At 36.8% G+C, this 25333-nt stretch overlaps 1 long non-coding RNA gene across 1 annotated transcript in view; it reads left to right on the top strand.

Annotated features, from left to right (window-relative positions):
* LOC131405937 (uncharacterized) overlaps positions 1 to 23365 on the top strand; it is a 68698-nt gene extending 45333 nt beyond the window's left edge. The window contains exon 3 of the long non-coding RNA XR_009220039.1: positions 22666 to 23365. This is a non-coding gene — a long non-coding RNA (uncharacterized LOC131405937). The remainder of the gene's footprint in view (positions 1 to 22665) is intronic.
* The last annotated feature ends 1968 nt before the right edge of the window (positions 23366 to 25333 follow it).

Raw genomic sequence — 25333 nt, 5'->3', positions numbered from 1 at the left:
ACTACCTCTAAATAACGTGCTTATATTGCTACGTCCTGATTTTCTTGTCTTCCTATTCTTCCAGTGTAATCACTTGGAACCATTTTTTTTCTCTCTAAGCTTTTCTCTTTGCTCTGCTGTTTTGAATTTGCAGAGATATGCCATGGTGTGGGTCTATTTTCATACACTGTGCCGAGCCCTCGTAAACCGCTTAGGCTGGGATCACACGTACTTCAGTTCTGGAAAAAGTACTGCAATTATGTATTTGATGACTTCTTCCTTCTATTTCTCTCTTCTTGGGTCTTTTTGTTATTTGAAATGTTTCTCTAATTTTCTTATTTTTCATGCCTATTTTACATGTTTTGTCCTTTTCCTCTATTTTCTGGGAGATTCCTGTGGCTTTATCTTTGATCCTTCAATGGCTTTTTTCTCCCATTTCTGCTCTCTTGCTTTTAATTTCTAAAAGCTTTTATTTATTTTCAAGCTTCCTGTTTAGACAACATCCTTTTCTTGTTTTCTAGCTGTAACATCTTTTCTTATCTATCTGAAGATACTAAAGGTAGTCTTGAAGTTCTCTTTCCCTCCATAGTTTCTGTTACACATGACCCTATTCTCTTTGTCTTGGTCTCCAGCTTTCCCATTAGAGGTTTTTCTTAAACTTCTTAGCAGCTGGCTCAGATTTAAGAAGGAGACATTCAACATTTCAATGGGAAGTCTGAGCTCGTAGGCGAGGCTTATCCTCTGGGTCTTCACTCGAGGATCATCTGGCTGGACTGCTTTGTTAGGTAACACCTGAGCTCAATTTCTTTAGCTCTTTCCTCTTGGGCTTCAGAAAAGAAGCCTCTTTCAATCTCATGCTTCCTGCGTGTAAGTCTGGCTCACGACCTTCTCAGATCTGACCAAGGTGGGAGTCTCAATCCTCAGAATACACATTGTCTTAATCTTCCCAATTTCAGTCTGATATACCTGAAATTCTGAGTGAGTAATAATCAGCTATTGTCTCCCCCAAAGAAATCTTTAGTCCTCCCCCAGGATTAGGGAGGGCAGTGACTCAACTGCACAGAGTGATGGAGGAGATCTAGACACCTTATTTTTTCTTGGCAAAATTTTAAACCAATTCTCCCATTTTTGAGTCCACCTTCAACGCACTTCCAGAGGAACCTTGTACTGTGGAATTCTGAATGTTTTGAGAGTTCTGGAGTGTTAAGGAGGTTGCTTCCTGGCTTCCCTATTTCTGGCTAAGAATTCAGCTTTTTTATGTCTTTTATGTCATTTACATATATGTAAATGACATAAAGAGGAAACTCTCATATTTCCTTTCTAGTTTTCAACTTCTCATTGCCATTTTCTTTTAATCCAGTATCTTTGTTCTTGGGATTTATATCTTAAAAATCCCTTTAATTTTTGTGGGATTTGGAAAAGGATTGGAGGACAATATGAGTGCTAAATGTTGTACATTTACCCAGTAGTTTCCATCTGCTTTCGCTTTTGTTTTATTAGTGTAAGAATATTGGAGACAAGGAAACCAGTTAGAAAGCGATAATAGAGGTATTATGTGAAGTGAAGAGAATTTGGACCACAGTAGTAATGGTAATGGGTGTTTCAAAGGAAGATTCAATAGGACATGTTGACTGACTTAGATGGAAGAAACGAAGAAAGTAGTCAAGGGTGATACCAAGATTTTAAGCTGGGTGGCTAGAATAATGGTGGTGCCACTGTTGAAAATTATTAGAGTAGGATTGGGAACCAGGTTTGAAAGAAGATAACCTGAAAGTCTATGTGTTTGTTATTTTCCAAAGTAAACATTGCTTGTATATAAAGGCAGAGATTTTTCTTCTGCTATTTGTAGATTGGGTTCTAGTTGCAGCAACCAAAACCTTTTACAGCCAGTATAAGCAAAAAAATATTTTAATTTAATGTAGCTAGTGGGGAATTAGCTACTATAAAATTACTGAAAGTACTAGAGAAGCAGACTCTGTGTTGAGTGTCCAAGAGTAACTTCTGGAACAAGACTATTGAAATGACATGCCAGGGGAGCCACTACTTCTGCTACAATCATGGATGTTGAGAATCAAAAGGAAATCATGGAAACTTGAGTTCAAGGATTCACTGCCAGAGCTATGATCCAGTGACCAGGATATTGCTGCCACCACAAATGTGTCTCAATAATTATGTGGATCCAGACATCGGAACATTTCTGTAGATATAGCTAGCATCTTTATAGGTTGTTGGTTCACAGGAGCAACAACCAAAATGTCAGCTAAGTTGTTCTTTTTAACTTGTATCTTCCAAATCTCAATAACATACAAGTGCATGTTATTAATGGAACTTAATTTCACATTTAGAAATCTAACTTCAAAAGGGAGTCTTGGAAATGTAGTTTTTAGCTTTCTAGCCTCCAAAGTAGAGGGAGATATACTGAAAGGATATTGGAATGGATGCTGAGTGTGAATTCACAATATCTAACATAATCATCCCCAGGATGATTATGGGGATAACCATGAGTATCTGGTTACTCAATGTACATAAATATTATCAAATAATAAAAAAAGAAGCAATATGATCTCACACATAATGCTACTATCCATTGTACAAGAGAAAAAGCACTTAACTTCTCACCCAAAGGGAGACTCTTGACCCATTCATTGTGAATCCATCTCTCAGTGATGTTCATTTTCCTCTTTGTTCAACCATAATTCTACCTTGATATTCTATAAACTAAGAAATATGTTATAAATTTATACTTGTGCTATAAAAAAGCAGAAGGATGGACAGGGAAAATTTAAATAGGTTAATATACATAAATATACATAAAAGAGAGAAAGAAAAAAGTTAGCTAATGAAGTCTATTACTGAAACTAATCATAAGACTGTAATTGATATTTAGAACTTTCTTCCTCCACTATACCTTAAATAGTCCATTTCCCCTCAGCACTTCAGCTAATTGAGTTCTTTACTGAACGAAGGATGATTCAACCTGTTCATTCTTGAGGGGATTTGACTCCTTGGTTGTCCTGCCAGTATTGCTCCAGGCTTCCAATCAATTTCACTATTGGATATAGAAGTGTTAGGGGCACTCCCAAATAATCCCTTGGATATAGGCACAAGCTTCCTTGCCTCATTGTCTATGCTATTTCCCCTTGTTGATTAAGATCAACCACCCAGTAATACGTATTAACCTACTTTTTTGCCTGTTGGTTCAGTGATAAGAGGAAATAAAAATGGCAGTCTCAATATCCAGTTCATTTTCATATCTTTCCGTTGGTGGAAACATTCTTCCCTTAGAAACTAATACCTCTAAACCAGCAGAGCTCAAAGTCGCAATAGTGGGGAGCAAAAATTTTGCAAGTAGGTCATTAGGTATAATGGTGAGAGAAATCACAAGCCTACTTCTATTTCTTAGTTCTAAAATTCATGCATTCTGGTTATGGGAGAAATGGCATCATGTATATTCACAGATTTAGAGCATATTCTAGATCGTATAGGCCAGCACGAAGCTTGTAAGTTGTCATCCTCCAGCTAGTGCCACAATTAAGTCTTCAGGTGGCCAATTGCACAATTCTGTAAGTCCAGCTTCTTCCAAATGGTGGGTACATGAAAAGACTAGTGAACCCCATGGGTGTCAACTCACCGCTTCACTTTCTTTTTCTCTGTAGTGACTTCTTTGATTACAAGGAAAGGATATTGTGATGATGAATATGGCATAAAGTAAGACCATGGTTGCTGGGCTTGTAGATGCAGGTCAAGTAGGAAAGGCAAACCCTTTCTATATACTTACAGTGAGAAGGAATTTTATTCTCTCTTTGAAGGATGAGTTCAGTGTTATCAATTAGTAGGAACTGGTGCCATATTAGAGGCTTAATATTGATTTCTGCTGTTGGAAGACAGGGTAACCATTTGTTTCTAGAAAAGCTTTGAGGAGGGTAAATCTTTGTGATTGAACATGGATATAACATCAGACTCTCCTCCCATGGCCAGTGTGTTCATGGGTGCTTTGAGCCAGCCCTTGAGTAGTTATGGGCAAAAGCCTATTGAGAGAAAGGTTTGATAAATTCTCACTAAAGGGCACTTGCTCCTTTGTGGTGGATGTCCTTGGAGGACAAATTCTTAAAGGACACACGTATTTTCAAATTCTGGGCCAGTTCTGAGAGGTACATCCTCCTAGATGCCTTCATTCTTTCATTCAACAAATATTGTTTTTGAGAGTATGTGACGTGTCAAGCTATTCTTAACACATGGAATACAGAAGAGAGCAAAATCCTGACTGTATGGTTCTTACCTCATCAGTGCTCTAATCTTGTTCTTCCAGTTCTTGATTGTACAGGCAAACTGTTAACTCCGGACCAGAAATCAATACAGATCTATCAATATAGATCCCTACCTCTCTGGTCATATTTCTTTCTAGGCGAAGTGGACAATTTGATATGCCTCTCAAATTTCTGTCCATTGGAGATTTCCCTTCTGCACCCCTCAGTGGGGTTTTAATGCTGCCAATATCTATTTAATTTATATGTGCAGAAATTGGCTGATTAGCTCAGTGGATAAGATCCCAGAGCTGATTTGAGCACAAGATAGGGGCTCTGGTTCCTTAGGGGCATATCACATGTTTTTGCCATTGATCACAAAGGGAATCATGAAAGAGTGTGTGAGTAGATTAGCACATACCCATCAACACACATTCATACACACACACACCATCCCAATGGTCACTTTATACTGATGATCAGTTTTGTAACTTCATTTCTACATATGAAGTGATATAGTGGAAAGGGCACTAAACTGAGTCAGAGGCTTAGCTCATGTTTGATTTCGCCATATACTTGCTAAGAAAATCACTTAACACATGATCCTTTGTTTCCTCTCCTATAAAGTAAAGATTGTAACATTTGACCTAAATTTCTCCCAGGATCATTGTAAGTTTAAGATATGAAAATGCTATGAAATGTGTTACATAATATATGGAAAATACATATGTACAAAGATGTTTGTAAAAACATTATTGCCTAAACATCAAATAATGGGGGGATAATTAAATAAATATAGAGGAATAATTATGTTTTTAAATACATTTAATAACTTGGGGAATTTGTCGTTAAGAATTGTTATATGAAAATTTAGCCAATAAAATTGAATTATGAGCCAAAGTATGAACAGAATAAATGTCATAAATTTTTAACAATGGGTTTTGAAGGACTATTGAGTTAAAGAATGAGTGATGCTTGTTTTCTTTCTATATATGTATATAGTCAGATAAAAGTCATTTAAAATAAAATTTCAGTGCAATTTGGTTCTTTGGTGGAAGTAACAGATTTATTAATGTACTGTGGAAGGTATATCTATAATTAACAAAAAAACGTGAGAAAAATCGTACATTGAGCTTATTTTCCTGCTATGTTTAGAAAGAAGACTCTCTTAATGATTAATTACAGAAGATAGAAAAGAATAATTAAATTAAACCAAGCTTTCTCCCTCTACTTTCATTCTATGGAGTTGTGTCTTTTAGGTTGCATTCTCTGTATTGGGCATGCTGAGCAAGCACACACATAATTCTCATGTGTAGGCAAAACACAAGAGATGATGAAAAGGCCCAAGACAGTTACTAGGGGTGGGGCAGGATGGTCTTACATAATGCCTTCTGTGGTCCTGAGATGCTGGTGGTGATATCTGAGCTGTTTCTCCTCCCTGAATCATCTTGTTCCTATAAGGCCGATATAACATGATGTGCCATTTTATGAAATCTCTCAAATGTTTTGGATGTGTAATTTTGAACTGAAGTGAATCCTTTCATTTACTCTTGGAAAAATATAATTTCCTATTTAGTCTTTTTAAAAGGAGTAATTAGAAAGCTTTGCAAAAACAAACTTTACCAAACATTAAAAAAAAAAAGTGAAGCACAATTTTCATGGACCGAGAACAAAGAAACTCAAAAGACATAGAAGATAATTTATTAACCAATTGATTTAACACACCTCACGCAGAGGTAAGGCATTTAGCACAATTTTCTTGGGGTTTTTATTGAATTTATGTTTAAAACTGAAACCTTCATCAGACTCAACACTAAGGCTGGATATGTCTGTCCCAGATTTTCACTGTAGACAATTAAAACAGGAGTTACTTTCTATACTTACTGATTACCCCCTCAGAATGGGAGAGGCTGCATTTACAGTAACTAGAGGAAGACAAAGATATGTTTGCTGGATTTACCAAGGTTTATGAAAGGCTAAAATACTATTTATGCTTCTACACATATTATGCTGTCAACAGAAATATGCAGACTTGCAAATCCCACATCTAAACTTGATTCTAAGTAATTCATATCTTTCTATGTTAATAGCATAGTAGTGTTATGGATTTAGTCCAACAAATCAAGTGTTTCATTATGTTTCACTCTTGCTACCCTTGGACAGAGTTGTGTTATGTTAATAAGGTTTTGGGAACAAGATTATCACAGTGCCTTAGAAACTGTTTTCAAAGTACTGGCTGAACCACAGAGATCTTGTCTTGAGAACATGTCATAAAATTGTTAAAATGATTGCTGTAAATTATTGGGGACTGTCATAAAGAATGTGGCATATTGGGATGTTGAAACAAAATGGAAAGCAAAACAATGTCAAAGTTTCCAAGGAAGCACTGAAATAGATTTTGCTGGCTTGATGTGAAAGGATAGGAGGATTGGGAGAGGCCCTTGAAACAGCCATGTGGTATAGTTGTGGAATCTCGTCCTAAGGAAATAATTCAAAAGAGAGAGAGAAAAGACTATCTTCATATAAATGTTTCTTGTAGCTTTATTTATATTAGCAAAAATATAATATTCTTTATTAAATCTTAACCTGGTTCTAACTAACTGTCTGCTCTGTCTGACCTTTATTTGAATGTCTCCCAGGCACCTTATGTCCCCTAATACCCCAGCCAATGATGTTTAAGACTAAATAATCGTTAGTGAAAATGCCCCTCCTCACTGCTCCCTAAACTATGTTTTACACATTTCCTGTTCCAGGAAAATGGGTTCATCGTTGATTCCACCAGTCACCTGCCAAATGGACTCAAGTCTGCCTTCACAGTGTTAACTCTTTTCCGTGCATCCCCACAGTGTTCTAGTTTACTGCCTTCTCTTATTTTTTTCACCCTTTTACAATAACCTCCTAACCTGCTTCCTTGCCTTCAGGGTTCCAGCCCTTCCCACTTTCCCTTCTCCAACCTCAACCTCAACTATCCTCTACATATTGCCACAAGTTCTTAGATCCCATCCTTAACTGATATTAAGTTCTATGTGCCTACAAAATAAACTGCAAATTCCTTAGCACTGGGATATTGGAATAAACATCTCAATGAGCTCTACCATCCTTTATTCCCCAGCCTAGCCCTCATCAACCTTTTGAACTCTATGGTTCCATGCATCCAGACCCTGCACAAAACTGAATGTGCCTAACACTCGAGCCTCACCCCCATAACATTTCCTTAAAGGTCCATCTTTTCCTTTTTCTTGTTTTCCTTTTTTCTTATGCAATCCTGTCAACTGCTTTTTCTTTTGTGCACTATTCTTAGGCATTTTGTCCCAAACTACAGCTGGTTAATTGTTCACATATCTCCGTCTTCCTTAGTAGATTACGAGCTCGTTGAAGGCAATGATCCTACGTTTCTCACCCATGACCTTATGACTTCTTTTTGCCCAAGTAATAATATCAGTCTTCTGCTTATAACAGGTCTTAAAGTATATTTGTTGCATCATTAAACAAAATATTTAATTAATTAATACCTAATTTGATATAATTATAAGTACAGCTTTATACAACCAACGTAAACTAAGAGATTCAAGTTGAGTATTCACATTTATACTTAAATAAGTCAATTGAGGGTGATGGGAGGCTGTCAACATTTATTGTGAACAAACTATGTGCCAAGCTAGTGCTGATCTATGGATGGATTCAGTTGCTGATTCAAATATATGTACTGTGTCCCAGGCTCTGTATTGAGAGCTAGAAAGATGAATAATATACAGCTCTCCCCTCAATGATCTTGCAGTATAGTTTGAGAGAAGGATAATGAAAGTATCAATTTTAATATTATGGTACACCAGCTACCATAATCGAGGAACTCAGAGGGTGCTTGGGACTCAGAGGATGGTAGAATGTTAAGGGAAGGCTTGTTCAGGGGAGACTGCCTATTCCAGGTAGGGACAGCCAATGGAGCCTCGAAAGAGGACATCGGTGCTTGGGTTTTATAAGGAGTTAAATAAATATGGCTTGATGAAAGAGAGAGTGTGTATGTGTTGGTGGAAGTCAAGAAAGTTGATGATAAAAGGAAGAGACTTGAAAGAGAAAGTAGGGCTGGGAAATGGGTTAATGGAACATCTTGTATTGATCTAAGAGTTTTAATTTTGTTCAGAAGAGAATGGGAAGGTACTGAAAGTTTTGAATAGGTAAATGGCAAAATTAGAATGTTTAGAAAGTACCTTCCAGCCACTTTTCATATATTATTTCATTTAATCCTCTCTTTCCAGATAGGTGGTATTTATACCTGGTTTACAGAGAGGAAAGTGAGCCATCTCTTCTTTTCATTCTTCACAGAGCTGAGTATCTCTCATCATTTGTCTTTCTGCTTCTATGTTGCCTATTCAAAGGGGATTTCTCTGACAACCTTGCTGAAATTTCTTCTTCCGTGGGGGAAAAATAGGACCAAATGCTGGAGGGAAAAGGGGATGGGATTTTAATAGGTTGGCCAGGGAAGGCCTCGTGGAGAAGTTGACATTTGGGAAACTTTAAAGATAGTAAGGCAGTTAGTCCTGAAGATATCTTGGGGAAGAGCATCCCAGGCAATAGTATCAGCTAGTGCAAAGGCCCTGAGGCAGGATCATGCTTCTCTTGTTAGGGAACAAGCAAAGAAAATGGAGCTGGAGCATATTCCATCTTTCCTTAACAAAATACCTCTAAAGAATAAGTATGAAATAAATATTTGTTGACTACATAGATGAATAAATGAAGAAAGGTCATATTTCAAGTTCTCAACTGGTTTGCTCAATCCCAAGCCCATACATATCCCTTCCATGATGTTACCCTGCCCTTCAGTGCTCAACTCCTAGACGGCTGAGATCGTTTAAACAGTGTTGAAGTGGAATCTCTATGAATGAGTATCCATTAAGGATTCCATACAAATCCACCTGTAGTTTACGTGTAGATGTGTGTGCCATCTCTGCAGACAAATACTCTTTCATGTGTCTTTATGAGAAGCAACAGTGACACACAGTGGTTGATTGAGTGAATCAGACATGTACTCCCTCCAGATATCCCAGGAGGTATAGCAGATATTTCTCAGACTTTCTTTCTATGGAAAGTTGGTTGTCTTGTTAATTCAGGCAGGTATTAACTACCCAATATATTCAGCATATCCCTCATTGTAAGCTGTCAGGCTGTGACACAACATCACATAATGTGACGTTACATGATACATAATGCCTGAATTAAATAAAAAAAAATCCCAGACACTTCTTTCAGTGAAATAGTAGGTAGGTAATCTGAATATTTGGGGTAATTGGCTCTAGGAAGAGAGAGGCATCATTATTTCAGGCTCCCTAGTGAGCGTTAATTAGCCATATTGCTTCTTTGTGTGACAAAGAGAACACCGCTAGTAGTGCTAAATCTGTAATGACACCCTGGCTTTAGGAGCACAGGTATTTTAAACTACCTTGACTGACTGACATGTAGTAATTCTATTCAGAGCCTAGCAGTGAACTCAGGCAGTTGGAACTGTCTCTCCTCCAAGGGGTATGAATTTGTTGTTGTGACTCTGAGAGGTCTCCTTCCCTTTGTCTTCCCCAATCCCCGTAGTCTTCCAACTGGGAAAATCAAGTATTTGCAACAGCAGGCCTGTGTTCTCCCTGGGCTTTGAAAATAATGCGTCTATGTTTTTGAAGCATCAAGTTCTGCAGAAAGAGATTCAACAGCTCTTAACATTTAAAGATGGGCCATGACAGCTTGGAAGGGCTCTCTGGGGCCCTGAGAGCCCCTTTAATCCTTTGTTTGCAGATATGGTAGGAAGGCTTCTTGCAGAGCAGGGAAATTCTTAAAGGCTGAGCTTTCCGCGACCAACATTCAACATTTTTTATTTTAATAATAATAACACCAGAAATAGTATAACTGGACAAAGCACCAGCATAGAGATTCTGCTGTCTTACCTCAAGAAATGGATGAATGTCCTGCACATAGGCAGGTGATGCTATTCGACCTCTAGGAAATGCTTTTTGATTTTCTATATTTTTAGTCAGTTGGGATTTTCCCTACCATCCTCTCACCAGTGTCCTTGGAGACATTCATATGCACAAGGTAGATGGCCAAGGCTGTGGAACCGTCTGAGGCCAAGGGTCAGAGAGAAGCTGACAGGTTTACATTCGCCATCTTCACCTCTGAGAATACTAGGAACTGGAACTTGAGAGTCTAAGTCTGTGCTTTCCGACAGAGCTCCTGTGATGCTGAGCTGAAAACACCACTTATTCGCAATTGCTGAAGGAAGCTGCCTATACGTGACTTCTTGCATTTTCAATTGAACATGAATTTCTTTCAGTGAGTTTATGAGTCTATCTGTGAACTGTGGATCCAAAAATTGAAGTGAGTATGTAACTGAGACTGGTGTTATCTAGGCATCGATACAGTGTGGGTGGAGGAAGGGAAGGTGAAGAAACTCAAAAGAAAGTGAGACATATCATTATATGGAGACAGGAAACTCAAAAGACTGACTTCCGGCCCTGAACATGTCTTTGGGGGGGAGCACTAGCACTTAGCAAGAATCTCTTTTTTTAGTAATCTTTCAGTCTCCTTTCCATTTTTTTATCTGCTTAAAATAATGATAACAATAATAGTATTTTTATAGTATTTTATGGCTAAATGAATGCTTCCATATATGTTAGCTCACTTGCTCCTGATTTTATCAACATAAAAAATTTAGTGACTGCCCTACTGCATAATAGATGATTTGCTTAACATCTCCCCACTCTTCATCAGATTCATTCTTCTCTCAATTTCCTAACTCAATTCCGTTTTCTGGATTAAAACAACAACAACATCAAAATAAACCAAAAAAAAAAATTCTTATCTGCTATTATCTCTTCAATAGTTTATAAATATGAAAACTCTGACAATAATTTTTTCTGGGTACAAGAAAGAGGATAAGAAAGATGAAAAGAGATGCCGTTGGGAAGAGAGGGTTCCTCTCCAGATGAGAAGGCTTAAGGCTAAGTTTAGAGTTTTATGCAAAGTGGAGGACACTCCCATTGTGGACTGGTGCTTTCCTCGTCTGTGGCCCATATTGCAAAACCTGCAAGAATGCTGGAATGTGGCACAGTAGGAGTTTCTAATTACAATTTTTCAGATTCCAAGGATTATAATTTTCTCTATATGTGAAAGTTAATTCCATATATCAAAGATTTATTGACATGAGGTTACATGGAAATGTTACACTAATAATACATTTTGATTGGTTGTTATAGGCAGAAACTGCTGTTGTTTGTCAGGATTCCTGTTAAGGGGTCATCTTGAAGAGGTGGGTAAAAATGATATTAATTTGACTCTGCTTGAGCCCTCTTATACAGAGTCCGTAGATTTTCCCAAATGAGCAGGCAAACTTCAAAACCATATCAATCACAAATTTTAGTGATTTTAGCTAGTTTTTTAAATTTAAATTAAATTATTTATTTTCTTATTTCGGCAAGTGGACATTGTTTTGCATAGTGAAAATAGAAATGAATTACTTGTGACTGCTGTAGCAATTTAGAGCTTGAAGAGCTTGAAGGTTTCTTGCAGTTGGAGAACCTGAAGCCCAGACAGGTCAGATGACTGGCTCAAACTAGATATGGAACTAATTTGGGACAAAAGAGAAAGCGAAAACTCGTTCTTACTACTAGTCAAATGCTTTTCTTGATAAAGCATTTAGCCTGTCTCAATTCTTTACAAACTCCTATTGGCCAAAGATACTGCTTGTGAACCAAAACATTCTAAAACGACTTTGCTTTCTTCTTCCGGCACCTCTTTGCATAAAGTGTTGTAGTCTCCCAAGCCCTCATGCTGTGAGCTCACCTCTCTTCAAGGCTCACCCTCTACATGTCAGCTGTCCCAGGTTGGCCTTTTATCACATCAACCTCTTTGGGTTCCCAATACTGAGGCTGTTTTTGGACTTGGCTTTACATTTGTGGTCTTTCTGGCTTCAATCTGTAAAGCTGGGCTAGAGACAGATTCACTTTTCAGGGTAATGAGAGACAGTGAGTGTTACTAAAATATTTTCTCCAAAGTACTTTGATTTGAGATTTTTATTGGGAATTAATATTTTAAATCAAGAAGGAGCATGTAAACACTGGAAAGGGAGGAAAAATGGAAAGACAGAAGGAAATGAAAATAGAACTAGAACTAGTAATCCTATGCTGGCAAATCTCAAATGATGTTGATTGAGCAGATAAAACAATTAAATCAGAGGCCAATGAACTACCTTATATGGCATTCAGCAAATTATAAAGTTTTTTTACATGCATTATGTTATTTGATTGCCCAACAGCTCTGTAGGGCAGAAATGATGATAAATAAGAAAACTAAGATTCAAATAAGATCCATGGCCTGCCCACATTCACACAGCTTATAAGTGGCAGAAAGAACCCAAACCAAAGCTCCTGACTGCAGATCATGTGCTCTATTAACTATACCACCCTACTTTACAGTTTTTTCAAATGACTCAGGTACATTATGGAACTCAGCTGGTTGGAGCTCTGTGGCCCTTATGGCAGAAGTCATAGGTTTGATCTTGTGTATCTCAGTTCCTATTTAGAGTGAAAGCCAGTCAATTACAACACAACTGAATGCTCTTTAGTGTCATGAACAAAGTATCTATGTATATGATGCAAATCCATCTAGTTTACTAGAACAAGAATGTATAATCTCCATCTTACTGGTAGAAGGTTAAACCATCTTTGCACATGAAGAGTAGTATATTTTTGTTATCATCTGTTTTGATATGTAGTATTGCTTCAGTATTTGGATTTGCAAAGCTAGACTATAGCCTAAGTCTCTGCAACCAGGTAAATGGAGGCGCTTTGAGACGTGATTGTAGATATCACCTAAAGCATAGAGGTTTATAATATTTTCCAGAATAAGATAGTTTTTCTTTAGTTCCCATAAATGTTACTAGATGTTAGCAGATAAAGGGCCTATGAGAACCTGAGACAAAAAAAAAATTCCTTTTTAGATTAACGTTTTTAGGCCTTGTGTATATACCAAGGCCATTAGTTTGAACTGATGGGATAGAAGCAACATTGTGATCCTCAGAAAAAACATTTTTCTCCAGAATTGTGCCCTGAAATCTTCAGGCTTGATTAGTTTATAGCAAGGGAGGATTAGGGGAAAATTTCATTTGCTTGGCAGCATATAATTCCTGGGGGAACACATGTTTACATTTTGCTGAATTACACAACTCCATAGCAGTTATTGGAGAGCTAAAAATACATTCATATTGAACTGGAGGCAACCACATGTTGATAATGAGCCCATTTTGTGTCTTGGCTTGTGAAAAAGAATGCGAAAATGCCTTATTCTGTGTTATTTTTTTTCCTTCTGACAGTACTGATACACTGCCGCAGGCAGTCTAAAAATAATAGCATGAGGTTAACTGACAATTGCAGGTGTATTTACACTGCTATTCTGATATTAGCATGTTGCTTGAAAATACTACTGGAGGTGATACAGTATGCATCCAAATAAATTTTCTTTATTAGAGAGGAAAAACTGGCAGAAAAGACAAAGAATGTTTCTTTAAAACGATCAATAGAAATACATGTGGCTATTTTAATAATCTGCCTCGATAATCTGATTTTTTTCTAAATCTGTGCTCTGTGGACTAAAAGTAAAAGAATCCATCTGAGAAAGGTGTCATGAAATGCCCCTCCTTACACACACACACGTCTACGTTTGCACTCATATACCTATTGTGCATACATACACGGAATGGTTTGAAAATTGTGATTTGGAAACCTAAATCTGTTAAGAATAATCAAAAGCCTCTTGCCTCTGTGACATTGCCTCTCACCCGTAAAGTCCACTTTCCACCCTTCTCCCTATCGATTGCATTAAGAGGCTCTCTTGCTTCTATTTGGAGTCAACCAATGGGAGGTACCAACAGGATATTGGAGTGACTTTGAGGTATATATTTCCCCAGCAACCTCACTGTAGGACTAGTTCTGTTCCCTTAGCAAAGGCTGCAGCTCCTCTCAGGAGCCCTTCCCTAAAGCTACAATTCTCAGCGGGTTGCAGGTAGATCTCCCATGCCCTTGCTACTGAGCAAGAGGAGGTAACCGCTTCCTGCTGTGGTCGCCAGGCCCCGGTGCTTTATCATCCCTTGTTGTTTCTCTTAACTCTGATTACATCCTTGCACATAATTATTTTATCGAACTCTCTTCAACCACCCTGTTTGAGTGTGCTTTCTGTTTCACATGAGGACCCTGAACTGAACAAGATGCTTTGATAGCCACTGGGGTTATAAAGGCAAGTAAAACCCAGACCTCCTCTCAAGGAACTGATCACAGCTAAGACAGAGTTATACACCGAGTGATGGGGAAGTATGGAAAAAGGTTATCTAAATCAAGTCCGGAGTGGTGCTAAGGGAAGAAGTTTTTGCGAGAGTTGATGCTTGATGTGAAACTTTATTATTGAAAAATTCAGATATATAAAAATAGAAAGAATATTATAACCAACTCCAAAGTAACATCACTCAGTTTCAACAATCGTCAGTTCCCTCAACTCATTGCCCAATTTTATTTACCTCATCCACTTTCCCACCTCCTCCCCAGGATTATTTTGAATTAATTTCTGGACAATATATAATTTCATCTCTAAATATTTCAGCATGTATGTCCAAAACATAAGCACAGTATCATCATCATCCAAATTAGGAAACATATACTTAAATAAATAAAAAAAAAAATAAATAAATAAATAAATCATGAGTTCATTGTGATACTTCCAGTTCAAGTTTAAGATTATAAGGTTTTTACTTCACCTATCCATGTTAAAATAGTATCTCCTTTCTTTCACTGTGAAAAATCCCTGCTTTTAATAACATCAACATAATTCTCATTTGTTTATCCCATACTAATCACACAACAATCTTAGACTAGCAATACCAACATGTCTGTTAACAATATGATTTCTAAAGACAGTTTAACTTTTTGCTCTTGTTTTTTATTTTTGTTTTGTTGTTGTTTTTTGCTATGCTTTTAATCCTTAGGGCATATCCCACCAGGGATGTACAATCAAATTACCATGTTAACGTCACTTGAACTAGTTCCTTTCTGAGTACTTATGCCCCCTACCCATCCACTGATTATACAGTTAGGTCTTTTTATACTTTTATTTTGATTTTTAAAGTTTGTATTTTGGTAATTACACTTGTTTTATAACTATGTAAAATAGCTACAAAATTAAATCTTTGAAGTAAGGTAGACCAAAGAAGTCTGATTACCTCACTCTAATTCTTCCCTCCCCCCACTGGCATTTAGGAAGGTTTGTATTTTTGTTTTAATGATTACCTTTGTACTAACACTTTGATGTAATATTCATCTCTTTTCCCCTCTTTTTGGCTATTGACTCATTTCCTACTATGAGCAATAATAAAATTAGCTACCGACCTCTCGATCCCTCTTTCTTCCCTCTCATCCAGCAATTGTTGATGGAATGTCCTTGTAGATCCAATGAAAACCTATTAAACAATCAGTGAGTTTATTGTACTTCTCAGCTTTTGATGCTTGTACCATATCTTCATTGTTAGGATGTGTAGCCATTTTATTCTAACAGTAGCCTTAGTTCTATAGAAAAATATATATTTCATGCTTACCTCTAGTCCTTATGCCAAAGCGTCTCAAGTGACTTTTGTCGTGTGAAGATCATTCTCTGATAGATTCTTCAGGAAGAGTTCAAGGGAGTGATTGATAGTCCCTGTCCTGCTCACTTTGGTTTTTAATCCCAGCAGGTTCTCCTTAGTGCTAAGCTTTGTGATGTAAGGTTGTTTTGTTAGTAAATTTTGAGAGTTTATAGACCTCAGATTCCAAAACACTGTAGAACCATCAGATCATACTTGGGACTTCTTGCACTCATCCTTGAGTTGGAACTTTCAAAATCGTCTCCAATTTTCTCCTGCTGTTCTCAGAAAGGCCCACTGTGCTTTCCAGTGAGTACCTGACAGCAAGTTGGGGATTTCCAGCTCTCAGGGTTATCGCTAGTCCCTTTGTCTCTCCTCCGATTTCTCCCACATAGTTTTGCTACCATATGGATTGTGTAGTTTTTGGTGATTTAGCCCCATCCATTCATATTTTGGATTTGTGGGTATCTCTTGTGACCTAGAGTTATTAGAGATGCAGCCCTTGGGGTGTTGTTTTTCCTACTGTAGTTGCTCTATTTTAGTGGGAGGATTCAGGGAACTGCCAGATCTTCCAGAATACTCCTTGAGCTGCATTTTGGAAAGTTGACTAGGTGTGTAGGAGAGAGGACTGGAAGGGCGATGGCAAAGGAGAAAAAGGAGAGCTTCCAAATAAAAATAGCATGTGGGAAGGCATGAAGGTATAAAACGTCATGATGCGACAGCAGAGCAGTGTTCTGCTGCAGTATGCTTCTGCTAGGAGTTTGTGTGAGGTAATGAAAGGAATGAACCAGTGAGACAGGTGGAGCTTGATCACAATAAGCCTTGTATGCTAAACTGGGAAGTTGGAACTTTAATGCTATAGGGGGGCCAGCCCTGTGGCTTAGCGGTTGAGTGTGCGTGCTCCGCTACTGGCGGCCCCGGGTTCGGATCCCGGGCACGCACCGACGCACTGCTTCTCCCACCATGCTGAGGCCGCCTCCCACATACAGCAACTAGAAGGATGTGCAACTATGACATACAACTATCTACTGGGGCTTTAGGGAAAAAAATAGGAGGAGGATTGGCAATAGATGTTAGCGCAGAGTGTAAGGAGTTAGTGTTAGTATAGTATAGCAATTTAGGATTTGTGCTCTGTCTGGAGTCAGTTTACTTGGGTTCAAATCTGGCTTCATAGCTAATTAGTTATATGGCTATGGGAAGACACTTCATCTTTCTACAGATTGGCATCCTCATTTGTAAACATGCATTAAGAGTTCTTACCTCTTAAGACGGTTGTGAGGATAAAAGGAGACAGTATGTGTGAAGCGGTTAGCACAGTTCCTAGGGCACAGGAAGTGCATCATAAATGTTAGTTATCATTATTAAAACTGCTGTATTTCTAAGGCCACAATTTGATTATATCTGGTTCTCTTATCACAGTCTGTTGCATACCCCACATAGAATGTAAATTCGTACAGCTGCTGAAAGGCCAACAAACAAACAATAGCTTAGAAATGTCGTACACACATCTTGGATGTATTTAATGCCTTGTTAGAAGGCACAATACAGTATGTGGGGGAAGACTCATTCTTTTCAAATGGACGACATTCTTGGAGAATATGTTAGCATACAAGCATCTACAGATATTTCTCAGAGAAGGGTAAATCTTCAGTACGGTAGTTGTGCGTATTTCTGTTATGATGCTTCCTGGAAAAAGTGAAATATCAACATTAGAACTTAAAAAAATGTTTTATTCAAGGATTTGCTTATGTATTCTGATACAACCCATCTAGGTAAACAAAACAGAAAAATCCCTTTTCTTTTAAAAAAAATTATTGAAATTTAGAAAGTTTGAGTCATTCTTCATGTTCCTTTCCACTCTTTTTCATATTTTTTGGTGTCTATGTCCTGATGAAACCTTGATGAAATTTTACTTTAGATGCTGAATGACCCAGCCACTGTATATGTCTGCAGATGTTCTGCAGCCGATAGTGTCAGGAAGCAGCAACAACATGTAAAACGTGGATTCTAACCATAAACAGACAAATAAAAACAGAACAAACCCCTAGGTTTTTGTAAGCTTCAGGTACCTATCTGACTTAGTCTATAATCATTCATGTTATTACTATTATTATTCACTAGCAAGGATTTTAAACTAGAGAGGCCCATACTATGGAGGGTAGAATGAAGTCAGAGAAATAAAGCCCAGATTGTCTTTGTTTCTTATTACAGAGATCAGCATTTCCATGTTCCCTCATCAACAAAAAGACTCCCCCTACCCACCCTTGGTGCTCCCTATTTACGTTCACCTGCTACTCAATTAACACCCATCACTTGCAGGGGGTTTACTGTCAGACCACTGCACTGCATCCTTAACCCTCCCTCTCACCCGTATTACACATGGAGTTAAAAACAGTCCCTTGACTGTGCTTAGAAACGTGTCTTTTCATTTGGTGTTTGTGTAATGTTTTTCTTGTGAGCATTACCCTGGGTGTTCATAAAAGTTCTAACTGTATCTACACGTGTCTGACATTTATTACCTTCCACAGGACCGTAAAACACACTTTTCTCTTTTAACTACATCTGCTGACATGTTACATCAAATAAACTTTAAATATTACTATGAATTAATTAGGCATTTTACCTTTATTAGGAAAGGCAAATATATTCTTACCAACACTGCTTTAGTATAGTTAGAAGTTTTAATTGGATTCTATGTGAAAGACAATGAGATTACTCTTACCCAGTTTTATTATTCGTTTAGTTATATTTCTGTTTTTATATTAGCCAAGCAATACATATTCATTTGTAGAAAATTAAGGAAATACAGAAAAGTTTCAAGAAGAATAATTAACACCTCTCCCCCAAAATTATTTCACTAATTTCATAATCCCTATTATTATTTTGATATTTTTTCTTAAATATGTAAATAACTATTAATTCTCTTATATGTGTCCCTATCTATTTATAAATATTGTGTTTATATATGAATAATTATTTTATATATGCAAAGTACTTTATGTAAATGTATTTTTCATACAAAATTTGGCAATAAGCTTATATTTTATACATTGTTTTGTATCCAGTCCTCATTACTTAATATTGTATAATTATCATGTCCCATGTGGTTAAATACTCTTTTCAAACTTGGTTTTTAATACTATATACAGTCATTCTTCTTATGAAGTTGCTGTAATGTTTTTAGATGAGTTCAAAACCATTGGATGGTTCTAAGCGTTTAGATGAGTTCAAAATACTTGCTGATTATTTCCTCAAGAGAAATTCTCTGGAGTGGAAACACTGTATCAAAGACTCTTAAAACCTTTTGTCAGAATGCTTTCCTGAAAGGCTGTAAAATTTTACAAGTCCACATTGTACCCTGATCAACTTTGAATACTTGTTTTTATTATGATCAAGTTGAGAGTTGATCATTGCTACTTCAGTAGCCTTTTCTTTAGTTAGTTAATAGTTAGGTTGAACATACAAAAACTTTGCTATCTTGTGTCATCATTATGGTCTTTATAGAACATATTGATAAAATTCTTGAACTCTAAAAATAGACGAATTTTAGTTCGAATCCAGATTTCATCACTTACTTGGGCAAAGCTAAAGTTCATGTCTAAAACTCAGTTTCCTCAAATGTAAATGATGATAATATTAGCCTCTATTTTATAGAGTTGATGTGAGGATTAAGAAAAAAAGCATTAATGTGCATAGCTTTGTGCCCAACGTGGTAAGTGCTCAGTACATATTAAGTGTTATTGGATTCTTATGTGAATTGACTTTTCATTACCTGCATCCACTTTTTTTTATTACTGCTACTTAATATAAATAAGCTCTTCAAAATCAATAGGAAAAATATTAAGTATATTTAGCCTTTTCTATTGACTGCTATGTAATTGATTTTGCCATGTTTTAACATAAAATTAGATTATAATTTTTATTTACAGCTATATCTCCAGCACTCAGAACAATGTCTGGAAAATAGACAATACTTAATAAATATTTTTGAATGAATGTATTGATCTTTTTCAAATTTTTCTTGGCTATTTTTGAACATTTCTCTACATGTAAAGCCTAGAATCAATTTTAAAAATCCTCGAAAACATACTATTGGGATTTTGATTGCAAAAGCATGGAATTCATTTGGTGGAAGAACTGACATATTTATAAAATTAGGTCTTCCCATCCAGAAGCATAATACATCTTTCCATCTATTTGAGCCTTCTTTTAAGTTATTCCATCAAGTTTTGTAATTTTCTTTATGTAGGTCTCGATTATTTCTTGTTAGGTTCATTTGAGAGTTGTTGTTTTTTATTCTGTAAATAGGGTTTTCTCTTTTCTATTTCATTTTCTAATTGATTATTGTTCTAAAGGGAGCTACTGATTTTTGTATGCTAATATTTTGTTCCTCCAATGTACTAACTCTAGTTCTACTAGTTATAGTAGTTGTTCAGTTAATTCTCTTAGAATTCATACCATTTACCAAAGATGATTATTTTTTTTTCTATCTATTTCTATTGTTTATATTTCTTATCTTATTGGTTGCAACTGCAGGAATGATATTGGATAGTAGTAGTGATAATAGAATTCCTTGCAGTAATATCTGACTTTAATGAGAAGGCTTCTAATTCTCAATTAAGACATCATTAGTGGGCCGGCCCCGTGGCTTAGTGGTTAAGTGCACACGCTCTGCTGCTGGCAGCCCAGGTTCGGATCCTGGGCGAGCACTGACGCACCACAGCGAGGCTGCGTCCCACATACAGCAACTAGAAGGATGTGCACCTATGACATACAACTATCTACTGTGCAAAAGATAGTTGGGGGAAAAAATAAATAAATAAAATTATAAAAAAAAAAGACATCATTAGTTTTTTGTATATATTCCAAGTATTTCTGAAAATGATGCACATTGCCCCTTATTTATAATATATGATATTTAATATATAACATAGAACATATATATATCATATGTGGTATTAAAGATATAATATATAAAACATGCTTGATAAATGTTATTCAGATCTTTGGGATATTTATAACACTTTGATTATGGTAACAACAATTTAGAGGATGATATTTCCCTGCAAAATAGTCTTAATATCTACCTTCTGCACATACTCCCATATTCCAGGGAATGATACACATTTCTTAACTTTACCTATTATGTCACCTATAAGGATCTTTTGATACATTTCTTGGTACTTACTCAAACTAGGTATTTCCTAATTCTTCTTAGCCTATAAATATGTAATAAAGTGTGTGTGTTGTGGGGAGGAGTCTTTCTCCTGAGTGTCCAGACTAGCCCAGGTACACCCACCCATTGAGAATTTATGTGACTAGGCAATTAGGAGATCTTTTCTTTTGTATTCCACTTCCTCTTTCCTTCTTCATAATCTCCTGAATATTTTTCTAATCCTTTCCCCAACCTTTAAGCACAATTTAGGGAGTCAGGAGGGGTTATCATACCTTAAAATCCCATTCAACACAGGCTTTAGAATGAAATACCTACCATGCAAAGAAATTTACTTTTCTTAATAAAATTAACTAGTTCTCACAACATAATTCCAATGTATTATTATGCTAATAAAATCTTTCTCTCTCTCTCTCTATGTGTGTATCACCTCTCTCTGTATATCCCTTTCTATAACCATATCTTTTTATCTAACCAAGGACTTCAACCAAGAATTTGGACAGGGAGGAGAAGAGAAGCAAGAATGAGAATGAGGGCCAAGAAACCTTCACCCTTTGTTGCTTAACAACTTGTAATCTTTATTTTACTTCATTTCTTGATGGCTGATAAGATATACTTCCTACAATAGTGTAGGTTTGCCATGTGTCTTCTTGAATCTCAATCTTTTCTTCCCTTTTATGCATTGCAACGCTATATTTTTAGATTGTTCTTGGCAGAGTGCACATTTTATCTGATATATTTCCAGCTTTTTACCTAATATCTATTTTTCTGATGCTGTCTGTTTTAATAGGGTATTTAGTAGTCATACTTATTGAATAATTGTATGTTTGTCCTTATCTCTGACAATTTGTTTTGTGTTTTCTATTTGTCCTGCTTTTTGTTCTTTGTTTTCCTTTCCTGTCCTTTTTGGGTTGATTGAACTTGTTATTTTATTTCTTCCTCCCTGTTGATTGACAGTCATACATTTTTTTTCTATTCTTATACTGGTTATTCTTACATCTTAAAATATACTTTTACATTTACGCTTTTCTATTAAAATCTAAATTGCATTAGTATGTATAGATTTCCCCAAAGCAAGACAGAAACCTAGCATACTTTCATTTCTCTCCTTTTCACTTCCTCAACTCCTCCATGATGACTACCTCTCTTGTTAAGATTACCTGAGACTAGACTGTGATTACATTTGAACTCTATGGATGAACACTTATTTAGTTATTTGCCCTGAGCTAACATCTGTTGCCAATCTTCCTCTATTTTGCTTGAGGAAGATTCGCCTGAGCTAATATCTGTGCCAGTCTTTCTCTATTTTGAATGTGGGTTGCGGCCACAGCATGGCTGACGAGTGGTGTAGGTCTGCATCCAGGATCTGAAACTGCAAACCTGGGCCACCGCAGCAGAGGGCGCCAAAGGTAACCACTAGGCCACGGGGCCGGCCCCCTTTTCTGAATTTTTGTATGCTATAAAATTACTTTTTATTTAGACTTCACACTTGAATGATGGTTTGCTGTATATAAGTTAGAGGTTAAATTGTCTCTCTTTATGATTTTGAGGTCATTGCTCTGTTGTATTTTAACATCTAGTGTTATAAATAAGATATCTGACTCTGATATGATTTTTTTTCTTTGTAGATGTAATGGACCAATACTAGTCTGGTTAATGGACTGCACACTCATAATCAGAATTCACACTTGAATAATTACCATAAGCAAAGTTAATATGGCTTCAGGATATAAATACAGAGCTGTAGCAACAGAGCACAGAAGGGATACTGAGCAACCAGCAGTTGCTTAGAGCAGCTGTTCTGATTTCCATCAGTCCTACAGGAATGCCCTAGCCCGGGGACCTTAGACAAAGTGGCCTACAAGAAATGAGTCTTCATCAAGTGTGAAACTCTGGGGAACCAATCAAAAATCTGCTGGCTGCCATCCTTTCCTTGTGTGTGAGACTCAGTAGTATATAGCTTAATATCACTCAATAAACTGAGTTCAGCAACACACATATAACTCAACAAGATTCATTCTAGTAAATCCATAATTTATTCTGCTCATTCATGCCTTTGGATGACTGTCTTTATGATGTCATAGTCTGAGCATTAATCATAAAAGTAATCTCCACCATAGCAGACTGTTTCCCTCTTTAGAGTCTTTTAGAATTTTCTATGTTATTCTAAAATTTTAGAACAGAAATGTCAAATTATGCATATTTTTTTACATTCATTCTGCTTGGCAATTGGTGGGTCTTTTCAATCTGAAGAATTTCACCTTTCTTTGGGAAAAAATAACTTATAATTTCATTGTTTACTCTCTCCTTTTTCTTCTTCTATCCTTTGGTGACTTCTATGAGAAGATACTGAAAGTTCTGTATTCTCCATGTCACTTAACTTTTCGATTATACTTTCCCTCAGAAGCTGGTGCTGTTGATGCTCCACCCAGATTCCAAGTATCACTTTGACTGGTTTGTTGAGCACATTCCCCAGCTGCCACCTGCATTGCTGCTGACGATTCACGCCTATAACCTTCTTTGGAGAACTTTCCTTGGGCGTTTGCAGCAGCTTTGCTTGGGGAGCAGCAAGTAGCCAGTGACTTTCAGAGTGGTGATACAAAAGCCCAACTCTTTTGCCTCATGGTGAGACAAACTCTCTGATGCAAGTTTTTTCAGAGTGTTTCATGAAATAGAATGAGGCTAGACATCATTTGAACTCACATACTTGCTGACTTCTTCCTCTTTTCTCTTCTGCTTCCCTCCTCCCTTACAAGTTTTTCCTGAGAGCACTCTCTTAATAAATTACTTACATGGAAATCCTTGTCTCAGGTCAGCTTCTATAGAATCACATGGTGTCTTTACCTTTTTGCACTCTGTTCCTGGAGAATTTCTTAGTTGCATCTCCCAGGTCACTAAATTTTATCTTTGGCTATGTCTATTTGGTAATTTTGCCTATCTATGGAATTTTTTATTTTGCTAATTAAAATTTTAATTAACAACAATTTCTCTGAAATATTTATGGGTGAAGTGATATCATATTTGGGACTTCTTTAAAATAACCCAGTGTGGAGACGTAAGTGGGAGTATAGATGAAATATGATCAGCTGTGGGTTGATACAGTATTAAGACAATTATGCCCAATTTACACTGTTTGCTGTATTAACCTTTGTGTGTGTGTGTGTTTCTTTTTATGTTACTTCTAGGTTTTCTTGGTGACATGTTTCTCTCATTCACAGTTTTTCTCAAAGAGTTAGGAATATCGAATAGTTGTGATTTTTAAAATTTTCTGATCATCTTTGAATATGAGAATCTCTGTTGATTGGCCTATTACACTTATAGCAGCCTGCCTCAGATGACTGAGAGGGTATGATGGATTGTACTGCCACATGCAGTAATCCAAGAGTTTTTGGGCAGCATACAGGTGTTCCCCATTTCTCCTGGGAGAACCTGCCTACCTGGGTCATTGCTCTGCCTCTTTGGCTCTAGTGCCTCCACTCTCTGCTAGGTTTTACTTGTAAAAGCATACATACGGGGTGGTGTTGGAGGGTGGTTTGGGTGAGGATGTGTCTCAACTTGTTTAGCATCTTCAAACGCAACTCTCTCCTTGATGAAAGTTGCAGGACTCCTTGTATCCACCAACTGATGATTTGAAACTCGTTCCTACCAAGCAACACTGACTCCATAATGATCTATTTCTGTACATTTTTAGAGCTATGATTTTCTTCAACTTTAGTTTTTCATAAATCTGCTACTGACTGCTTTCCATCTTACACACATTCTTTTCCTGCACTGTTATAAATCAATTATTTGAAAAAAACATCTTTTTTGTATGTGTTATTTCATGGTATTTGTTACAGAAGGGAAGAGAGTCATATGATCAGAGTTCACCATCTTGATCTAATCCCTCATTTACATCCATCGTGGCTTATAATTCTATTGTTGCAAATAATTTTCTCATCATCTAATTATTGTTTTTGCATCTCATCCTGTTCTTTTGTCTCGGCTTTTTATTCCTCATGGCTTTCTTTTCCCATGTTATGTACTTTTGCATACTATTGAACATGCTAGATGCCTTTTGTCCAAGTTTGTTCTGATTCTTATACTAGATTATTTTCAGAAGAGAGCTTAACTCTGGGTATTCAAGGTGACAGATCCCTTCACATGATTGTATTTTTCACAAGCTCCAGGTTGTTGATTTTCTTTTATTTTTCATATCCATGATAAAGGAGACACCCTTATATTCCCATTATTTGTCAGTACCCAATGTATAGGGGTGATCCTTGGCTCTACTCACTGTCCACTTAGGTGCAGGTA

Source organism: Diceros bicornis, chromosome 5 (genome assembly GCF_020826845.1).
Source record: "Diceros bicornis minor isolate mBicDic1 chromosome 5, mDicBic1.mat.cur, whole genome shotgun sequence".
Taxonomy (NCBI): Eukaryota; Metazoa; Chordata; class Mammalia; order Perissodactyla; family Rhinocerotidae; genus Diceros; species Diceros bicornis.
Note: the sequence above shows the minus strand (reverse complement) of the source record. Positions and strands in the feature narration are given on the sequence as shown.